Below are 6,053 nucleotides of genomic sequence, written 5' to 3' on the forward strand. Positions count from 1 at the left end.
GATTTAGGTCTATGACTATGCCAGCAAATCTTTACAATGGTTGCCAAATAAGGTTTCATATTGATTGACGTCATAAAAACCGCAAGGGTATACTAATGTGGTGAGGCATCAAGCATGCCATTGTGTCCAAATCACTTTTCAAATGGGGAAAATACCATTGTAGTACTGAAATTTACACTCCAAGAAAAGTATTAAAAACCTTGTAATCTTCTAGGCTATAACATTAGCAACTTGGAATAAAAAGTATAACGCAGAAGAACTATATAGATAATCACTAAAGAAATACAATCGGTGAGCATAATGACCATATTAGCAGGATGCTTGGTCACTCCAACTATTATTCAAATTTGAATCCCTGGTGTGTTATGGTTCGTCTTCTTGACCTTTGCCACCACAACCTTCATAACTTTCATTTGGGGTTACTCTGTTCAACTTCCCATTGCCATTGCCAGGTGCATTGTTGTATTTCCTTAGGTTATCCTCTGAAGAGTATTAAGAAATATATGTAATAAAAAATTAAATAAATAATTGACATAAGAAAGCACTAATGACTAGCACACATAGAATGACTAAGACTTAGCAACGTCAAATACATGTAAAAGCGAGGACAAAAATGTTTTGGTACAGTACGATGCACAACTGCAAGCAAGTATTAAGTCTTAATATCCAAGTGTTTGCTTAAAATTCAAAAATCTAAATACCTAATATAATATGAGCGGGCTTGTTAAATTTAGTTGGAACCTTTATCTTCATAGCATGGACATCATTATGTTAGCGACAACAGGATCTCTTCTTTGCATGTTTCCAAATGTGTTGACTCAAGGAAAAAAAAATGTAAAAGTAAAAGACTATGCATTCTACGTGTATGACTATGTTAGAAATTTACAAATGAAAAACATATCTATATTGACCAAGAATAAAAATATTCGTGAAGTTTCACCATGTCTTAACTTTCTTTGGTAACTAATATTACAGTTATTGTGCAAAGTCTCTGTCAAATATAATCTACTCAAGCTATGACCTACAACCCTAAAAATTCAAAAATAATAATAATATCACAATGTCACTCATCACAAAGTGACTCCATTAACACCAACATAAAAATCCAAGCAAATTACCTAGAACTGGAGTAGAGATCTTGGCTGGGACACCATCTTCGCTGCAATATTTTAACATTTTATATGAATATTATACTGCTATAAACGGTTCTTTTGCCCTAAAACCAAAGATAAGAAAAAGGAAAATGTCTCCCTGGTGGGGAGAACTCCTTATCTTTTGCCATATATCTAATATATGAAAACTTTCTATATATCTTAACAAATGCAAACTTTGCTATGTGTTTTGTAATGTTGTCTTCTTTTTAGGATTTTTCAGTATTACTGTCTGCTCATCTTACTTCATTGTTTTTAGTAGATTGTACGCTTTATTGTTGAATATCTATGCATACATATATATGTTTAAGTTATAACTTCTGCACAACATAACTTGAAAATTTCCCCTGTAAATACATACAATTGGTGCGGGAATCCATAGATCGTAGTAATTCGAAATTATTGATATCATATAGATACCTTCCAAATATCAAATTAATATTCCATGCATGCATAATTTATTGATATTAGTACTAATTTTTAGTATCAGTTTCATGGAGGTAGTATTTAACTTATGTCGGTCACTGCACATTAATCTTATGCGTCAAGATTCCCAACATTTTACAAATAGTGGAATTGAATTTAGTTTTCTAGCAGCTTTGCAAGACCATTTAGATATCTAAGTCAAACCTTAGCATTCATATGTCTCCAAAGTAACATTCCATAGAAAGGGAATGCCACATGCTTTCTTTATGCACTAATTTCTCATTTTGGTATATATTGTGGCTTTGACGCAATCAAATGGAAATGCCGACACTCAAACCTCATTAAAGCTCTGAATGCCAATACCATCAAAATGGGGTTATGAAGATTACGCCATCAACAAACTCACATTTTTGAATCTTCGTTATCCCAACATCTTGCATCAACTGGTTTCTGCTTGGCTATATGCTCAAACAACTAGTACTTTACAACCCAATTCACTAATATATATCCTCAGTGATCCAACAGATTGAAATAACTTGGTGAGGCAGTAGTAGCCTATAACTTTACTTTTCTTGGACTCGAAGCCATTGAATATAGATAGAACTTCTTGACATTTAAAACTTCTAAACTTAGGACAGTACCTTCTATATCATATGTGATTGTGTAGTTTCTACTATTTCGAAGTCAGTAGCAATACTTCGATTTAAAGTTCTTTTTGTGTGTGATTCGGTCATGGGGTTTCCACATTGTTGAATAGGGTGTTTAGAGTGTTTCCAGATGGAAAGACATTGTTAAATAGACCACTACGCCTCTCCCAAAGCTCATAACACTGATAGATAAGTTACATCCTCTTTCTCTCTTCCCTGTATCTATTCTTTGAAAGCATTAATTTAGTTTTTATCAAGCCTGTGTGAAAAACTGTGGTTTATACATATGGCTAGGACGTTTTCAATACATTCTAGGGGTCTTGGTTACAAAATAAGTTTCACAAAAGATTAAGATATATAATTAGAATTCAAAGGAGCTTTGGTTTTAGTAACATATTGCGAGTGAGTTTAGAATGTGTTTTCCATGAGGTTTGTTACCTTTGTATAGGGAAGAAGTGCCACCTTGGTATCGTGTCAGTTCATCTACTAAAGATTTGGCTTCTTTTGAAGCTTGATGAATTTTCTAAGCTAATGTGCTTGGTTTGCTCACTTAAGATGAAGTAGGGTTTGAATATTATATACCCAAAAATCAAACAGATTACTTTGGAACCAAATTATACTATTGGAGTGAGTATTCAATAATGTTATGAAACATCTATTGAACATGCTACTATATTTATTTACCTTTTGGTTTTAGGATTTTTGCTACATACTTTGGCATTGAGAGTCAATTTGATGAGTTGATTCACAATTTCTTACAAATTTCTAATATATAAACTACGTATTTCTCAAATTAAGATTACGAATTTAAGATTCCTAATAATTCCTAATACATACACTACTATAAGTTAATTAAAGTTAGTTTAGCCTATTGAATTCATTAAGTACTTGATGTCATGTCTTGAAGTTGAAAGTAAAGAACACGTCTTGAAGATACTAATTTTATAGTATTTTTATGTATCATCTCTAGTAAACTATAAGAATCTACCGATATGTTTAGATATAATGGCCTTGGAATACCCAATAAGTTTAGAGGCATGGACGGTATACCCAACTTCATTAAATTTATTATGTTCTTTTTGATTTATTTTGATCAATTTCAAGAGTAATCATGCTTCCATGATGGTGTGTAACTGATTTTCTAATTATTAGTATTTGATTCAGGTAGAAGACGAGGGTTCAATTATTTAGCCATCTAAGTCATACAATTGTGCTTTCCATTTGAGCCCTTGACATGTACTTTCGTGCATCCAAACCACCCAAATGCAGGTGTGTGTGGTTTTAATCAAAGAATTTCCAATTTGATGACAACATCATGAGTGTTAGAAGTATGTTTATTACTATCTTTTTAGATGGATAAACATTTTCTACTATTTTCATGTGTTGTTTTTTATTACAGTGACAGACAAACATATTAATTTTTTGCTTACATTTTTATGCATGCGATTTGATTGATGGGTACTTAGGCACCCAACTTTTATCTACGACCATCTAAAAGTAGCAGTGATATTTAGTCATGATAATTGTTGAATAGATATCATAAAGCAATGTGATAAAGATAAGTGATGTTATTGCGTATGTATTAGTCTGTTAGATGACAGTATGTGTTGAAACACAATTGGTTATAAAAACTATTTTGCTCTCTGCCTAGAGTTTTGAACATCATTGCTTTATGACTAGGTTTACACACACCTAACATAGTAGCACTGGCAGAGGTCTGCATTGGTATTTTTTATGTAAGTTCACTGGCTAGGTAAATTGTTCATTATATTTATTTATTTTTGAGTAACATTGGTAATGTCATGTTGAGCATGTAATCACACTTGATGTATCATTTCTTGATCTACACTACAAGGTCTACAATCCCCAAGTCCAACTGACAGCATCGCCCTTCGACTGGCTATCTAAAAAAATACGTCCAACCACTAGGATGTACAGTCACTATGGAATTATAAAATAGGTAGGGCGTTTACATTCAATGGTTACGAACCAAGGAACAAATGGCAGTGGATGGTTGTTTTTATATATATATAGCAAATTCAAAGCTAAATGACTAAGGCAATGGTTTTCTCGGGTACGACAATGAGAATATGGACAGGTTACATGCAAAGGATAAAAGGCCAGAGGCTTCGAGGATTAATAGGGGTCTCTACCATTGTATTAGTTATTAAGGGAAAACTTAAATGTTGCCAACTTGATGGACTATAACACTTAACTATATATATATATAGTAAATTATACCATTGATATACGTGATTGTTCATACCTCAAGTTGTAACATTTATAACATGCAGTAATTGTGTTGTTATTCTCTTCATCACAGTAATGATAAATTGTTTGTATGAATGCCTAAGTGAGCACGTAATAAAATAGCAAACACTAGATGCCAACACGTTATATTTGGATATCAATTCCAGCACGTTACCTTAGCATGTTAGCTTAACACATTACCTGAGATGATACCATGTGACACTAGCATTCAAACTATATTATTCCCTAATTAACATATTTTTTTGTCATGCCTTTATAACATCTATGGTAGTAGTGCTAGATGAATTTTCAGGTTGCAAATTTCCAGTATTGTATTTCAGAAGATAATGCCACAACTATCTCGATGTCTTGTAGCGCTTTCCAGCAACTTCTCAATAAATTGGACGAACGTCCTCCCAGTCGAAGCACAACAAAGACGACTCCCACCGCACTATCAACCAAGCATCGCACTGCTGGCACACTTGCTCAATCGGATCCCCGAATTAGTATAGCTCACTTTATTGTGGGTGGTTCTCTTCGTCAAAGGGACATTATTTGCTCAAGGCATTCAATCAATTCTAGCAGCACGTATTACCACACGAACTGCTATGACGAATTGCCAAACTTGATCAATGAATGCTAAAGGTTTTTCTAGTCAAAACAATGCATCTACACTACCAACAGTGTAGGCGCTCGGTCCACGCACTACCAAATTCCATTAAAGCAAGGCTCTAAATCAGGTCCATTGCTGTATCGACTCCATAACCTGTGATATCTCTTGACTTGATTTCCACAAGATTGCTCAAGACATCACTTATCTATTTCAACAAGCTAAGTGTATGCTTCTTACTCCATCACTTTTATCTTACAATTTCGACAAGCTAAGTATTTCCAATTCTGCTATTTGTACCAAATACTTTGGCATCTCTCTTTTACAATTACACTTTGCTATCACCACACTCACATTGAGTTCTTTCCCACACATGCTACAAATTCTAGTCTCGATATTGAACCAAGAGATTAGTTTCAATATTTTCATTCTTTGGAAAGTATTATTGATAAAAGCCCAAAACTGTAGTTTTAACCCCCTAACAATAATACTTTTAGACCAATTATGCGAGTAATAAATAAGAGTTAATGCTGATTACGTATTTTTATGTATTTAAGGCATTGGAGTCAATTATGTGCAGAAATATGTCACTTTTGTGAGATAAAGGAGTAAGGGTTGGTTGCTAAGGATTTCTATGATTAAAGGCCAAGATTCAAGGAGAAAAAAACCTTTTAAAAAGCCCAGTCAAAGTTGAAAAGTCAAAGTCAACGCGGGCAGAAACAACACACAAATGTTAGCAGAACTTTTGAAGACCGTATCTTTGGACTCAGACCTCGGAATTGGGCCTACCTTATGTCAAAACGACCATCTTAGAAAGAGTTTTCCAATGGTCAAAGACTTGACCCAATCAGAGGAGCAAAAGTGGACGACAAGTCTGTTGAAGCAAAATCCAGCTGAAAAGGCCTCTATGGAATGAAGAAATTGGGTTTTTGGCTCGATTTTTCGGCCCAAAACATGGCTCCTCAGCCC

The sequence above is a fragment of the Coptis chinensis genome, chromosome 8, assembly GCF_015680905.1.
Source record: "Coptis chinensis isolate HL-2020 chromosome 8, ASM1568090v1, whole genome shotgun sequence".
In the NCBI taxonomy this organism is placed as follows: Eukaryota; Viridiplantae; Streptophyta; class Magnoliopsida; order Ranunculales; family Ranunculaceae; genus Coptis; species Coptis chinensis.